Source organism: Microtus oregoni, unplaced genomic scaffold (genome assembly GCF_018167655.1).
Source record: "Microtus oregoni isolate MIOR12 unplaced genomic scaffold, Mior012 000026F_ref0000081, whole genome shotgun sequence".
Taxonomy (NCBI): domain Eukaryota; kingdom Metazoa; phylum Chordata; class Mammalia; order Rodentia; family Cricetidae; genus Microtus; species Microtus oregoni.
Genome location: NW_024543085.1, coordinates 26,738,680 through 26,756,049, shown reverse-complemented (window position 1 = coordinate 26,756,049; position 17,370 = coordinate 26,738,680). Strand labels below are relative to the sequence as shown.

Sequence of the window (17,370 nt, the reverse complement as noted above, 5' to 3'; positions counted from 1 at the left end):
AAAGGTTGCAGATGATGATGGAACCGTGACAACTACAGAAAGTATGTCGATTGATTAAAAAACAAAACCTTTTCTTTTTTGAGACAGGGTATGGCTTCTGGAGCCCAGACTAGCCTCAAACTCACAATCTTCCTATCAGAGCTTTCAAAACACTGTTAAAATATTTTTTTTTGAAGAGGTGTTGCAATGGCCTGAAGGTTATATCTCTCTCAAATTCATACATCAAAATCTGATCCTTACAATGATTTAGAAATGGGACTTGGGGAAGTGATTAGCAAACAGGTCCAGAGCCCCTAAGAATGGTCCCAAAGGGACCCTCTTACCTCTTGGGCCACATGTGGACCCAGTGAGAGGGTCCGGTCCATGAAACAGAAAGCAGCCCTCAGCAGACACCAAAGCTGCTAGTTTTTCTGCTTCCAAAATGGTGAGACACAAGTGTCTGTTGTGTTTCAACTACTCACCCACAGCTGCTGTTACGGCAGCACCAATGGGCTAACACTGGTAGCAAAGCCTTTCTTTAAATGCTCATAACACATTTATAATCTCAGAGGTCTCATGTGATCATTTAGTTAGATAATCCATGTGGCTTCACGCAGAGCTCAAGCCAGCGTTACCATGGGAACCATCAGGCAAGGCAGGCAAGGAGCAAGCGCCAGGACAGTGTACAGTCCACACCTCTGTATCATCGTCATCAGGGTATCTGGAAACTCTAGAGAGACGTATGTAAAAACAAACAAGCTCCCGCGTGAACTGACTCACGGGGATCGTGAGATAGATACTGATGTGAAAAGATGGATTTTTTTTCCCCTAAATTAGCCGAGAGACAAGTGGAAGGTCTGGGCATGAAGGAATCGAATAGGGAAGCACGCTACTCTGTACACGTTTGGTGACGTAAGGCAAGACTGCGCTTGCTTGCGGGAGCCTCTGCGGCAGAAACCCTTGAGCTGGGCACACAGCTCTAGCCCATCCTTCCCAGCCTCTGGAGGCTGAGCACCATGGGCCACCTTTTCGTGACTAAACAGTAATGGGTGCCAATCTCCTTGCCTTGTCATTATAAAGGTTGCCTGTGCAGCCTTCCTCTTGGTCACAGAGGAAGAGAGGTAAATAATCTCTGGAGTCCCAGGTGAGGAAGACAGATGAAGATCTCAGGGGTCTGGAGATGCCTCTAGTTAAGAGCACTTGCCGCTCTTGCAGAGGACCTGGGTGTTCCCAGCACCCACAAGGCAATGTACTATCCTATATGACTCCCTTTCCAGGGAATCTGCGCACCTTCTGGCCTCCATGGGTACCAGGTATGCACACAGTGCACTTACAAACACGCAGGCAAAACACCATACACATAAAATAAATCTCCTTTTTTTCTAAAAGAGGGTATTCAGCACCAACCTCAACATTAAAGATACTTTCTAGCAGATTCAGTAAATTGTAATAGAAAAATTGGAAGCCATGGATGTTCCTATGGGACCACACAGACTACCTGTGTTTCTCCACCCAACCCACGGACTGCCCCTCTGGACACACGCTCTTGGGAACAGGGAGAAGCTGCCTCTGAACAGCTGTCATGTGAATCCCCAACACAGCCTATGCGAGCTCATCTCTTTAGAGTTCAAATGATGCCGTATTTAAACCTACTTGTCTCTGCCTTTGTTTTTTATTTTGTCTGCACAGGGTGATTAAGAAGAACAAATAAATTGTGAAGCAACGTTATGTCTAAGAGTTTCTTTTTTTGGTGATTATAAAATGTGGTTAGGCACAATCCTAAAGGACAATTAGGGGGACCCAAACATCATGTTGAAAATGAGACCTTTGGGTGCTTGCCTGAAGATGTTATTAGGAAACATTTGTTTACTTGCCAACGTTGAAATTTAAGACTGTCTTCGAGGAGCCCCAAGGTATTACGAACAATAAATAATAATGTGCTGACGGGAAAACATTAAAAAAAACCAAACTTGTTAGAGTCTTTCAAATAATAAAGGATAAATTCGGCTTACATCAGAATACAGGCTCCAAATCCATTCGGCCTGCACCGTCAAACACTAAGCTGAAAACCGGACTCTAGGAGCCATCTCTGTAATGATGCTCTAGCGAACGTTTAGCAGGGGGCAGTCACTAGGCTTCCAGAGACTACTAGAGAGCTCCTGGTTCTTCATTGCTAACCTGGGCCACTGACAGGAAGGTGGTAACCGGCCTTTATCTCTCTAGTGAGTCTAGAGAGAGGAAAAAACTTGGAGATAGCTGTGGCGGGGTGGGGGTGGGGGGCGGTGAAGAGGCGGGAGATGAGGTAAGAGATGCAGCAGCAAACACTTTGAAGAGTCCCTTGAGACAGAAGGGGACAATGGGAAACAGGTCTGTGGCTTCATGTCCCGAGGCTAAAAACTTAGGCTCCAGCGTTCCTCTCTTGTGACATGGACTTCATCTCCATCCTCTTTTCTTTTAGTTTTGTTTTTCGAGACAGGGTTTCTCTGGGTAACAGCCCTAGCTGTCCTGGAACTCACTCTGTAGACCAGGCTGGCCTCAAACTCACAGAGAACTACCTGCTTCTGCCTCCCAAGTGCTGGGATTAAAAGTGACCATCACCACTGCCCAGCCTCCATTCTGTTTTCTTTCCACTCCAAATCCCAAGTCTCTATCCATACCCAGGCAGAGCTCATCACTAGGGCTGGGTCAACATCACACAGAGAGCCCGAGGCTCACGCTTATCATTCCAGCACTTGACAGGCTGGCACGGGAGGAATGAATGTCGGAATGAATGTCTTGAGTTCAAGGCCGGCCTAGGCAATAAAAGCTTGTCTTAAATCAGGGGTAGTGTGTGTGTGTGTGGGGGGGGGGGGGACAGTGAGGCGGTAACAAGATGCTTCAGTGGATTAAAGCATTTTCTACACAAGCCTCCCCAATCTGATTTGGGTCCCCAGAACCCATGTAAAGTTAGAAGGGAAAAATCAACTCCACAAAGTTGTCCTGATTTCCTCATCTACACCACAGCATGTACCCTTATGTCACACACACTCACACACAATAATAAATAAATGTTACAATACCAAAAAGCTCACAAAGGGATCAAGTCACGGAACAGGTGAGTGTCAGCAAAGGCAATGTGATCAGTAGAACTGTCTTCCCCAGCATAAGGTCCTTCTGTCAAAAAAGAGGGTGCGGGGCTTCCTAACTGGAGCCCTGGGTCTACACATGAAATTTAAAAAGAATCTTTTTTGGATTCAGAGTTTTGTTATGTACTTCGTGCTGGCCTTGAACTGGGGGTATCTTGCCTCAACCTCCTCAGTGTTAAGATCACTGATAAGTATCACTACACCTGACTTGACAAAGGAAATCAGTATGGCCATGTATAGCCTATGTCTTTTTCAACTTCTGTTTTCAATGATCAGATTCATCACTCACACACACACACACACACACACACACACACACTCAAGAGGTTAAAGTATAGATTTTTATCTATAAATAAATTACATTTATAAAAAATTATTATTGTAGGCATTGAATTAATGAATAATGTACATTGGTTGAAATCATCACAAAATAGAAAGTATTTGCCTTACTTTATAGATGAATAAACTGAGGTTCAGAGATGTTAGGTAAATTGCCCACATCTGCTTACTGAAAACTAAATTCTAGTTGGCCTTCCTTCTACATCTATAATCTTTCTTTTATATTCCCTTCATTTATTATTACTATTCTTAATTATTTATTTTTATTTTTGGGCATTGGTGTTTTGTTTGTATGCATGTCTGTATGAGGGTGTCGGCTCCCCTGGAATTAGAGTTACAGACAGTTGTGAGCTGCTATGTGGGTGCTGAGAATTGAACCCTGGTCCTCTGGACGAGCAGCCAGCGCTCTTATCCACTGAGCAATCTCTCCAGTCACTACTACTACTACTACTCTTACTGGTGGTGTGATGTGGAGGTGATCTATGCTGTGAATATGTTTTATTTGATTGGTTAATAAAAAAGATGCTTTCAGCCAATGGCTTAACAGAGTAAAGCCAGACTGGAAATCTGGACAGAAATGTAGAGAGAGAATAGGTGGAGTCAAAGAGAAGCCATGGAGGTGCTGCAGGAGACAGATGCAAGAGACAGACTCCAGATGGATGAAACCTTACCAGTAGGCCACAACCACATGGCAATACACAGAATAATAGAAATGGGTTAATTTAAGATATAAGAGCTAGCTAGTAATACACTTACACTATTGGCCAAACAGTATTACAAATAATATAGTTTCTGTGTGATTATTTTGGGTCTGGGCAACCAGAAACAAACAAGTGGCCTCTGACAACAGATTGGCACACTAATGTGGTCTGAAACTTTTGGGACTGATGCCCTCTACTCACTTAGGGTCTGGATGTTTTTGTGCCCACTCAGGGTCTGGATGTTTTTGTGCCCACTCAGGGTCTGGAGAAAGTAGCTGGGACCATGCCTGAGGCTCAGTGTTCCCTGCCTAGGCAGGCAGCTGGATGGGGTCGGCTAGCAGTGCACAAGCAGGAGAGCATGGTGGATTCCTACCATCATATACAGAGATATTTCCAAGCCACGCAGTGTACTGCATGGAAAATTTAACTTTTACTCAGATAAAAATGGATTATATGCTGCATGATGCTACCCAGAGTTGAGGTGGTGAGTATAGCTCCCACCCAGCAGTCCCAGAACCAGTGATGAGCTACCTCCACCATAATAAAAGCCTGAGAGAGGTGGAGCCAGCATCAAGGGCCACTGAGACTAAGCTGCTTACCATTTTAAAAGTGCTTCTGGTCAGACAATTATTACAGATATGCAATAAAGACAAATTAAGATGGAAAATACCTCTAAATGGGCCACAGTGTTGGACAAATGTACGTAGGCTTGGGAGAGAGAAGAAATATTTATTTTAAAAAAAGTAAATGGTTTTAAAAAAATAAAACAAAGTCTTTAAGAGACAGAGTAAAGACAGTCATAATTAAAATGAGTAAAGAAAAATAAGCCATGCAAAAATGGAATATATATATAGAGAGAGTCTGGATTATGTATATTTTTTAATTTTTTTTTTTTACTGTGAATGAGCTAAGTACAGAGAGACATTTCATTGTATGGGCTGCTAATCTAAACCAACATATATATTTTAATGGTATCTTGACTTCAAAATTTGGGTCTAAGGATATGTTGCTTTGGAAAAAAGGTTCTTCTTTTGTTTCTACAGAAGATGACAGCCTGTGGATTCCTTCCAGGCTAATGTGGTTTGACAGATCAAGACCCCTGAAAGTTCACCACAAATACCCCCAAAAGTTACTTTGTCCAACAAAAAGCAGGAAGCAGTTTGGAAAGAACTATGCCCAAATTCCTCAAATATTGCTTCTAAGTGCTTGCTTACATTTTAAGGGGGATATGCTATAGAGATTTGCATTAGTATGGATCTTGGTTTATTGATATAAATTTAAGGTCAATTTTGTTATATGTGTATTTCTTCTCTTGATTTACAGTATTGTGTTTGTGTAGCTCCTTTAAAAATGTAATGTATAATTAAGAAGTACAGGTTAATAGATAGTCATCTGTAATAGTCAAGCTTATAGTCATGTTATCTAGGTTTTCTAGATGTACAGAGATATATTTCAGATAGATAGGTAGTCTTCAAACCTTTCAAAGATTTCAGAATATGGCATTTAAAAATTCTTTAAGAATTTAGGACTTTTCATGACAGTGAGACACATCTGCTCCTAGCAGCACCAATTAAAGAGGATAATGGGCATTGAAGAGGATCTTTATGGAGTTTGCTGGCCATTTGAGCAAGAAACTACTCCTGCCTGGACTGTTTAATATTATGCTCTATGAACTGGACATGCAGGACCCACAGAAAAATTACTGCTGAACTTGCCTAAAGGTGAGACAGTTCTTCAGGGTTCCTGCTTCATGAAAGAGCCTGCCAGACATTTTCCAGGACACAGAAGAAAGCAATTGATGAACTTTGCCAGTACATGGCATAAGAGATCTTCAAATTTCCTGCTTCATGGAAAGGTCTGCCAGATATTATGAACCTCTAGGCTGAAGATAGGTACCCCAATGTTACAGAAGAACTTTGGGTGACTGTACAGGCAGCGAGATGTCTCTATCAATTAGAGTTTTAGAAGTTGTTTACAATGTACTTCTTGTTTACTTAGGTAATATCCTTCTAGGTTCTTTGATGTAGTTGAAGAATAGATAGTTATATTTTTCCTTAGTTATGATAAAAGATAAAGTAGACATAAATATTGTAACTAAAATTCTTGCTTGATAACTTTTTTTTTTTTTTTTGATTTTCGAGACAGGGTTTCTCCGTAGCTTTTGGTTCCTGTCCTGGAACTAGCTCTTGTAGACCAGGCTGGCCTCGAACTCACAGAGATCCACCTGCCTCTGCTTCCCGAGTGCTGGGATTAAAGGCGTGTGCCACCACCGCCCAGCTTGATAACTTTTTTTTATATCTAATTTTATTATGCTAAAGTTAAAACCTTCCTTTTTATTTAGACAGAAAAGGGGAGGTAATGTGGGAGGTGATCTATGCTGTGAAAATGTTTTATTGCCATTGGTTAATAAAGAAGCTGCTTTCGGCCAATGGCTTAACAGAGTAAATCCAGGTAGGAAATCTGATCAGAGATGTAGAGAGAGAGTAGGCAGAGTCAAAGAGAAGCTATGGAGCCACAACTAGACAGACGCCTGATGGACGGAACCCTACCAGTAGGCTACATCCTCACGACAATACACAGATTAATAGAAATGGGTTAATTTAAGATATAAGAGCTAGCTAGCCATATGCTTAAGCTATTGGCAAAACAGTATTACAAAATAATATTGTTTCTGTGTGATTATTTTGGGTCTGGGTGACTGGGAAAAAATGAGTGGCTTCTGACAACAGTGGTGATTTTCTTTTCCTTTCTTTCTTTCTTTGTTTCTTTTTTTCTTTCTTTTTTTTGAGGCAGTGTCATGCAACTTGGGGTAGCCTTGAACTTGCTGTGTAGCTAAGGATGAACTTGAGCTTCTAATCCTCCTGCTGCCAGCTTTCAAGTGCTGGGATTACCAGCATGTGCCACTATGCCAAGTATGCAATGTTGGCAACAGAACCCAGGGCTTCTAGGGGCAAGTGCTCTACTAACTGAGCTACAACCTCTACCCTATTTGTTTTGTTTTTTTTTTTTTCAGAACAGGGTCTCACTAAATAGCTTCAATCTGGCCTTGAATTCAAGGTCCTCCCAATTCAGCCTTCCTGGTACTGGTGTAGGCCTGTGGTACCAATCCTAGCCCTGTATTTTCTCTCCCCATCAGATGACACAACAAGGTTTCTTCACATGGGCTATGGTTTTTACCCAATGTATTCTCCCCACAACTTCCCGACTTGTACCTACCCCTCCCCACCAAAGGATGACACTTTTCATTATTCTAATCAGTCTCTTCAGGTTTGGAGTGGGTAATACATAAAATTTCCCAGGCATTTTAAAGTACTGGATCTAGTTAAACTGCTTCTGATATAATCCTCATAGAACTCTGAGAGTCCTGAGAACCTGGCCTAGAAACTGCAGCTGGCAGTTCCAAACGGATGGAAGTTGGCCAGCAGGGAGTTCAGCACCTAGACCCAGGCACAGCCTGTCCTCCCCTGGGATTCTTCCATTCCTTTGATTCCACTGAGTGTCATAACCACAGGCTGATGTGAAGCAGAAGGATCCATCTACAAAACAGAGTTGCTAGTGGAAATGGGGAGGCTCAGAGAAGTGTGCCAGCCCACGCTACCTACCAATGGAAAGGGAGAAGGACAGGAGGAAGAAAAAGAAAAGGAGCAAGCAAAGGAAGCGGGCAGAGTTTAGAAACGGAAAGACGGTATATGACTTAATTCTAGCTGCAAAAAAAAAAAAAAAAAAAAAAAAAAAAACACAAGCCTAACATCATCCTAAGGTTGAACTCTGTTTCTCTGTGCAGAGAATTCACAACAACTTCCTAGATGAGAAACAACATAATTGAAACAAAAATCAATATAAAAACAGATAGACAACAGAAACCAAAAAGCCCTCTGGGGACCCAGAAATCCAGGGCAACCTTGGGCAGAGACCAGCTGGCACAAGGATTTAACTGCTCTAAAACAAAGTATTTATTTGGAGATTAAAATTAACTTATTTTTTTAGAGGTTCAAATTCTTAGTTTAAAAGTAACAATGAAGTTCTTTAACTTAATTTTGTGAGTCTTCACTGAGTTGGCTCTTCAGTTTACAGCAGCCGAAAGTCAAAAGATAAGAACAAGAGGGATAGACTCTCCCCCATTCTAAAATGGGAGGTACACAGCAAACAACTAAAGATCATGCTTTCCAAATAAATGTTATTCCTTAACTTTTAAACTTTGGAACATAAAGTGATTTGTCAAGATGGACACGCGCGCGCACACACACACACACACACACACACACACACACACACCACTTAGTTTAGAACATTGTAAAAACAATTCTCTAATATCTGAGTTTCCAAAGTGTTCTGTCATTAGATAAAAGTCAGAAAAAAATTGTCTATGGCTAAATTCTGGTTAATGACCAGGTTTGAAGACCCTCCTGGGGCCCAAAGAACACATAGTCTCTTTCAGACCTCATATTTCCTATTCTGTGCTGATTAGCAAGCTACCCATCGGGATAAACTAGAGCTTCAGGACGGCATCCACACCATAAAGAGGCTAGTCTCTCTACATCTCTGTCTCTGTGTCTCTCCCTCTCTCCTTCCATATAGATATTTCCATATATATATATATATATATATATATGTCTCAGTCTCCAACTTTTTCTCTCCCCCTTCTCTGCCTTTTGTGATTGTTTGTTTTTGGACAGGTTCTTCCATAGCTTGGGCTGTTTCCTTGGACTCCCAATCCTCCTACTTCGACATCTCAAATGCTGAGACATCAGGTGCATATCCCCACATCCAGCTTCTCCACCTACGTTCTCTAAGACAAAGACTATGTGCCAGGCAACATGACATGAGTCTTTAACACAGGGGTAATTCTTTCTAAAAGTTTAATAACCAAGTCTCATCTTTCAAAACTTATTTAATAGGAGACTGTCCCTTTGACCCCTGACTCCCTATTAGCCTCATCAAATGGTGGGACAACCAGACATTACTTCTGACCTAAAATGATGTAGCAAGCACACAGATTTATCCACGAGGACTTTACCCAAGTGTACGCCTGATTCATATCGTCTTTGAATCTATCTAACCTCCAGTTTACAAGAAACGCAGAGAAGAACATGTTAAATAGCAGCATAAAGAAGCAATCGGATAATAGAGAACACAGGATATTCCATGCGACAATCAGATGGGACTCAACAGAGGCTGACATCATGAGAATGCAATGCATGTGGCTATGGAGCGAGGAGGCAACGCGAGACAGAAAGAATCTTCATAAATAGGATGCCTGAATGAAGTACGAGTTCTTGTTTGAATTAAACAGAATCACAAGATATTTGGAGGGGGAGGGAAAAACAGGAATTACTCTTCGTGGATAGAGTCATTGTTTGGAAATAGTGGTGAGGGTAGCACAATGTTGTCGCTATGTTTAGTGTCACTGAATTGTATGGTTAAGCTAGAAAACGTTACATTATGTACAGTTCACCACAGTTTTGAAGCAATATTTCATGAAACAAGCAAGGAAATTAAAAATGTAGATAAATGATTAATAATGTTAAAAATTATGTGGCTTTTCTGAGGCATGATAGCGGAACTGTGTGTCCCTCACAAAAATGTGCTTATTCTTCAGAGGTGAATGTTGAAATGTTCAGACGACCTATAAATCTTATTTAAACAATGAATAAGCTTATCTTCCTCCAGAAAAGAGGAAAATAAAGACTACATTGCAAACGCTTTGCAATCATTTGATCTCCATGATAGACATTGTGTGTTCGTGTTGTGATTCTGTCTCTAACTACACTAGAACCGTGTGCATGGGGAAAGGGGTGAAGGACAGAGTCCTCTCTTGTGAGCATCCTGGTGTAAGTCTACACAAGATTTACATCCGTTTAAAAGTCAAAGAGGGAAGTTAAAGAGTAGACGGAACGTTAGCCTGTGTACTGAGTCTGTAAGTAGAGTTGCTGCCCTTGGCTGGAACCACTAGCTCTTTATCTACCCCCAGCTTCCTTCAAGGGTTGAGCAAGCCTATCCTATTGAAAGATCAGACAGTTGCATTTCTGGGAACTAACAGAGAGGGATCACGACTGTTTCATCCAAGGCACCCTGCAGATCAATTCATTTTCCTTTTAAGAGTCAACATGCTACAAGCAAGTCACTAGGTCTCATCTCTTCCAGGTCGTCATGCAGTTCACATCCATCCTTAGGCTCTTTCATGGATAGAGCCATACTGTACCCTGGCTAGCTGTGATCTCAGAACAGAAGGGAAGGAGAGGAAAAACTCACCACACATATTGCCGTTAGAGTACGTCTCTGGGAATTGTAACTGATGGCTTTCTCTGTCCCACGCTGATCAGTTTTTTTTGAGGCAGTGATAGATTCGCCCTAGAAGAAGAATCGGCATTTTTTTTTTTTTTGTTTTTTGAAACTGGGTCTCACTATGTAGTTTTGGCTGAAACTCCCTCTGTACACCAGGCTGGCCTTGAACTCAGAGACTTCTCTGCCTCCTGAGTGCTGGGATTAATGGCATGTGCCACAGTGCCTAGCAATTCAGCGGATCTGAAGATAGAGATTTTTTTGATGTCAAGATCAGAGGGAAAATATGAAGAAAGATGGAAAAGAGTCTCAGACGAATGTGGAATTGCTTAGGAAACAGAAAGCCCGGATGGAGTGTGCGATCTTGTTCTGGTGTCACGGAATCACAAGAATGTTTGAATGGGAGGGGAAAACAGGAATTAGAATTACTCTGTGTGGGTAGCGTTAGTGTCTGGAAATAGTGGGAATGGTTGCACAATTTTGTCAGTGTGCTTAATGCCACTGAACTGTATGATTAAAATGGGAAACTACATTATGTACAATTTACCAAATTTAATTTAATTTTTTTTTTTTTTTTTTTTTTTTTTTTTTTTTTTTGGTTTTTCAAGACAGGGTTTCTCTGTAGCTTTGGAGTCTGTCCTGGAACTTGCTCTATAGACCAGGCTGGTCTTGAGCTCACAGAGATCCACTACCTCCTGAGTGCTGGGATTTTAAATTTTAGTGTATATATCAACATATGCATACTGGGGGAAAGGATTTGGTGAGATAATGGGCAAAACCCCTGAAATTTTTATGAAATATATCCATCTAGTCATCTAAGAACAGCTTCTACGCCTAGATACACTGAAGTAAAAATACAGACAGAGGAAGAAGAGAATTGTGGCAGTGACTTGATCAAGCAATAGCAAAGGCAAAACAAACAGTTAAGGATCTGTCGCAGTGACAGAGCATTTACTTAGCATGGGTGAGGCCCACACCACAAACAAACAACCACAAGAAAAACACAGGCAAAACATGTACAAAAGAACCCAAATAAGATAAACATCTGACTTCTCCACATAAACAGTAGTTGCCAGGAGACAGTGGGGGATATTTTCACAACGCTGAAAGAGACAAAAAGGGCACCAACTAAGAATCTTCTCTCTAGTAGAACGGCCGCTCAGAACTGATGTAGAAGAGGAGGGCTTCAGGCAGAGCTGTGAGGTTGGAGGTGGAGGACAAGGTCAAGCAGCCTCAGCAGATGCCTTGGTGAGTAAGACTGCCGCCCCTTTTTTGCCAGTCAGTGATCCACTGCAGTGTCCAGCCTTTTGACACTGTGACATGACGCTGCCATCTATAAATGTGTCGGGCTGCTTTCATAGCTATCCAGGGATGCATGAGGACATGCTTGTGCTAGAGGAATCTGCACATTTCAAGATTTCAAGTAGGATTTTCTTTTTTTTTTTTTTTTTTTTGGTTTTTCTAGACAGGGTTTCTCTGTGGCTTTGGAGCCTGTCCTGGAACTAGCTCTGTAGACCAGGCTGGTCTCGAACTCACAGAGATCCGCCTGCCTCTGCCTCCCGAGTGCTGGGATTAAAGGCGTGCACCACCATCGCCCGGCTTTCAAGTAGGATTTTCAACCCAGAAAGAAATTGTGTAATTATTAAAGCGAGTTGTGCTTTATATCAAAGCCAGTGTTACTTTTAGAGCACGCACAGTTACTCCAGGATGGCGGTGCTTTCAGGAAACCTGACTGTGTCTGTCTGTCCCTCCCTCCCTCTCCTTCAAGTTTTCAGCCTCTAGTGATATGATCCCTAAGATGCAGACTCTACTCCTTGCCATCTAATTGCTCTGTTTCCCCCCCAATGCTCTGGGTCATAGATTTCTCCACACTGATCCAATTACACAGCAGCCTCTTCGCGGTGGCTTTTGAGGTCAGTTTTCAAGATTTGTCCGAAGCCCAGAAGGCTCTCCTTGGCTCTTTCTTTCCCTAATATTCTCTAGCAAACCAACCAACCTAAAGCTTATCTAGTTCTCTCGCGGAGCCAACAGCTTCCTCTTCATTGCTTAGTACCCAAGTCTCAACTGTTCTTAACTGACTTCAGTGGGAACTTTGCCACGCCCTCTTCCAAACACAGCCTCTCCTCATCAGCACTCTGTGTTCTTACAGCTGGCCCCTTTCCTTCCAGAGTCTCTAGGACTCTCCTCTTGAATATGGGCACTTGGCTCAGCCTGATGGCCCTGCTTTACAGAAAGAGCACTGAGTGGGAGCAGTGACCTCTTGTTTTGCTTTTCATTTCCCTTTGTGGAGACTGCGTCACACACCAAATAGCGTGGATGCAATTGATCCCTACTTTTATGTGTCTGCCATATCTAAGTGGAGGCTTGGACAGGAATAAAGTCCTCCACCTTTGGGCTACACTTTTGGGGGGGGGATGGAATTTAGCGCCTACAACATAGATGTGGCAAGGAGACACTGTTGGCCTTGACTGACAAGAGCCCTGCCTTCCTGGGCAGGCTGGAGCTTCTGTCACAACAATCTAGGTTAGATGGAGTAGGAGGGAGCATGGTTTAGATGCCATAAGTTCTCTCTCTTATTGAGATTAGTAGATTTTCTTAAATAAACGAGTACCTGCTGTATACCCTTAGGAAGCTTTCTGGAGACTTTGAATGATTGTTTTTACAATATGAATGTTTTGTTGACAGGGACTGTAGGGCTCTTCCCAGCGCCATTCTGGAAATCGCCTTCTAATAGGATCTTAATGACTACAAACACTGTCTTGACTGCTAATAATGTTTTTCTGAGCTTCCCTCCGGGGTTCGGGCTCTGATAAATGGAGGTGAATGTGGAGATAAAGAACTGCTTGATCATCCCGGACCGAATGAAAACGCTATGGCCATGCTCTGAGAACTGCACAGAATACAGTGGCCAAAACAAAGCAGAAGACCTACAAATCCCTAGATTTCTCCCTGGTGTTTGGAGTGATGACACAGAAAGCGGCCTGGCTCCTCTGAGTCGAGTTCCCAGGAATGGTTTACTAAAGCATTTCTCGCTAAGTTTCCCAAAACATGGCATGAGAGTTAGATTGGATTTACAGTAGAAAGAAATTTCATCAAATCAATCCTGCTCTGCTCCCTCCTTCTCCTTTGTTCTGAGCATGTATGTATCCTTGTGGTGGCTGCTTTGAGCTTTGGGGCCCACTGAGCTTAGACCTAGAGGATGAGCCCAGATGACGGCGACTGTTAGTACAACTGTCAGCTTGTTGGGGTTCAGAATCCCCTGGAACACGATCTCTGGGCATGCTGCTGGGGGACACTGTTGACTAGACCAAGTGAGCTGGGGAGACCTGACCACTGTGGACGGTACTGTGCCCTGGGCTGAGACCTGGGATGAATGGAAGGAGGAAATAGAGCTGAGGACATGCATTCCCCAATGTCTGCTTCTAATTGTTAATACGCTATGACCAGCTGCGCTGGGCTCCTGCTGCTCTGACTCGCCTCCACGAAGGACTGTACCCTTGAACACTGAGCCAAAATAAGTCTCCTTGCCCTTAAGTGGCTCTTGTCAGGGTCCTTTATCACAGCAACAGGAAGAGCTAATAAGACAATATTCTAAACACATTGACCTGCGGTTGGAGACATAAGCCAAGTCACAAAGTTGTGAAGTTCTAATTATGGAAGAAGATTACACCAAATGGGTTCAGTAAGCTTCATATATTTGTGTCTCTGTATTGTGCATATGCAATATATATACATATATATGTATATATATACATATATATGTGTGTGCATATATCTATGTAACAGTGATAAAGAAGAATAGGTCATGAATTTGGAAGGGAGTGGGGGGCATGGAAGGCATTGGAGGTGAGAGAGGGAGGGGTGGACACAACGCAGACTCAACTCTCATCTATGATATCAAAAATTAAGATAAAATACATTTAGTATTTAAATGAATAATTACAAATATTTATTATGTAGAGTATAATTTTTGTAATATATACACATTGAAAAGTAGCCAAATTGAACTGGTAAATATGAATTATTTAATGCTACTGTCAATTTTTTCCCTAAGATGAGATGTACAGTCTGCTATTTTTGACCTCAAAAATATATGTATAGGCCAACAGTAATTGAACTCAATTGAAAATAAGAGCTGCAGAGTAGTGGTGCACACCTTTAAACCAAGCACTTGGGAGGCAGAGGCAGGTGGATCTCTGTGAGTTCGAGGCCTGCCTGGTCTACAGAGCAAGTTCCAGGACACAGCCAGAGTTGTTACATAGAGAAACCTGTCTTGAAAAAGAAAAGAAAAAAAAAAAGAAAGAAAGAAAAGAGGGACTTGTTGAGGAGTCCCAAGGGGATCTGGAGTGGGGTATGGGATAGATACACTCAAAATGCATAATATACCTGTATGAAATTTTCAAAGAATAAATTTAAAATATTATAAAAATAATGTCTCATCTCTCTCAAGCACTAACTTTTTTTTTTCACTTAAATTGAAGCTGGTTCCTAAATAGTTCCTCCCACACTATGTCCCACTAATTTGGAAACAAGGTTTTCCTCTAACAAGATCACTGTAAAGGCCCCGGCCCTGACATAAATTCTTAGTACTGCTCGACCATTTGAATAATTGCAGATCAAGAAGAGTCAGTTCTATCAGATCAAGAAGTTAAAATCAATCCCTTTCCAGAGAGCAGGTTTGACAAGTTCACCCACACCATGAGGACCTTTATGCCACCATCCCCCATGTCTACAATGAAGGTAACTGACCAAAACAGGCTTTACCCAGTTTTTCCTCTGACTGAGGCATTAGTCACCTCATTACCCTGGCCTAGCATCTGACAAAAGCAAAGGGAGGGAGGGAGAGAGGGAGGAAGGGAGAGAGGGAGGGAGGGAGGGAGGGGAAAAGGAGGGAGGGGGAAAGGAGGGAGGGAGGAAGGGAAGGAGTGAGGAAGGGGGAAAGGAGGGAGGGAGGAAGGGAAGGAGGGAGGGAGGAAGGGAAGGAGGGGGAAGGAGGGAGGGAGAAAGGAGGGAGGGGGAAAGGAGGGAGGGAGGAAGGGAAGGAGTGAGGAAGGGGGAAAGGAGGGAGGGAGGAAGGGAAGGAGTGAAGAAGGGGGAAAGGAGGGAGGGAGGAAGGGAAGGAGGGAGGGAGGGAGGGAGGGAGGAAGGGGGAAAGGAGGGAGGGAGGAAGGGAAGGAGGGGGGAGGGAAGGAAGGAAGTGAGGGAGGGAGGGGGAAAACAGGGAGTGAGGAAGGGGGAAAGGAGGGAGGGAGGAAGGGAAGGATGGAGGGAGGAAGGGAAGGAGGGAGGGAGGGAAGGGAGGGAGGGAGGGAGGGAAGGAAGGAAGGGGGAGGGAGAGAGGAAAGGAAGGAAAGGAGGAAGGGAGGAAGAAAGAGCTTATTTTTGCTTACAGTTCCAAAGGATACAGTCCAGGATGATGGCGAGGCATGGCAGTAGGTGCTTAAGGTGGCTGAACACACTGTATCAAACACTGAGGGAGATGGGTGCTTGGGTTCAGTTTGCTTACTCTTTTTTGCTCAGTCTCCAATGATCCCAGCCCGTGGAATGGCATCACCCACCTTTACGGTGGGTCTGCCCTTCTCAGTAAAGTTGGTCGAGATAATCTCTCACAGATACACCTTGGTGATTTTAAATTCCATCAAGCTGACAACTGAGATAAGCCATCGCCCTAACTATCACTCCACCGGCAGAAACACCACAGCACGACCGCAGTGTTTAACATCTTTAAGGCATGCTATAAAGTTTGTCCCCGAGAAGGTCACTCATAGACTGGAGCCTAGGTCCCCAATGTTGTAGTGACGAGGTAGTAGGGCCTGGGGTAAACCAATCAGGATGTGTAGACTCTGTCCATACAAGCAGGTTGATGCTGGTCTAATGAATTCCATCTTGCCATGTGACCTCCTCCACACGCATACCCACCCTTGTGGAACCATCTACCACGAGGTCTTCAACAGACCATGCAGATGCCAGCATCATGCTCTTGAATCCCGAGACTCCTGATAAATAAACCTTTCTTCTTTACAGAGTATCCTGCCTTTGGTATTTTGTTACATACAGTAATATAAAATTAACTAGAGCAAAGTGTAAATTTGGAAGTGGATAGTGATAATGGATGCAGAAGATTGTAAGCATACTTCAAAAACAAAAAAAAAGAAAGTGCTATTTGGAACCCACGGCGAGTGTATTCTAAGCACATGCTGTACCAATGACCTACATCTCCAGTCCAAGATCATGCATGTCCTTTATGCCACCGAATTGTACACTTCAAAATGTCCAATGGTAAACCGCATGTTATGGCCATTTTACGACATACATGCAGACACGCTACATACTTGGGGCTTCATTGCTGCCGGCTTTCTATTTGCTAGTTTTTGTTTTGAGATAGGGTTTCGCGTTGCTGCAGCAGGCGTTGAATCACTAATCACCTGGCCTGCATCTTCTGAGCGCTGTGAGCTGCTGGCTCTCTGTGCACAGTCGTTCTCAAAATGCTTCCCAACATCCAGCTTGGAGCTTTGCCAGAATCTGAGGGTTTTTTTTTTTTCTCAAGAGCCAGGCTTAGGCTTCCTGCATATTTTTTGCCATTCATATGACAAATGAAAAGGAGATTAAGTCTCCCGGTCGCTGCCTGTGTCTCAGAGGGTTGGAAGAGAGATGTAGCTACTTAAGAACTCAAGGATACAGAATGGGCCTGGGATGGGTGTCTGCGCATTTGGGGTTAGCCTGAACTGAATTGGTGTCTGCTTCCTTGTGCTTTCGCTAAGTGGCAGCTAGCAGGATCCCGATTTGTTAGCCTTAATCTAGAATTATGACAACACAGCCTCAATTAGCTGCCAATAGTTTTGAACATCCTTTCCTGATCGATCAAGCCTTTTTCCTGTTAGCCCGCTACAGCCTTGTGACCCAAGGCTCTGGAATGGATCAACCCGCCTACGCCTGCACACAGC

General features: G+C 43.1%; 1 long non-coding RNA gene across 2 annotated transcripts in view; it reads right to left on the bottom strand.

Moving 5' to 3' along the window:
• Positions 1-17,370, bottom strand: part of LOC121463313 — a 172,248-nt gene that overhangs the window by 34,613 nt on the left and 120,265 nt on the right. For both annotated transcript variants that reach the window (XR_005976425.1, XR_005976427.1), the window contains exon 8: positions 10,397-10,495. This is a non-coding gene — a long non-coding RNA (uncharacterized LOC121463313). The remainder of the gene's footprint in view (positions 1-10,396; positions 10,496-17,370) is intronic.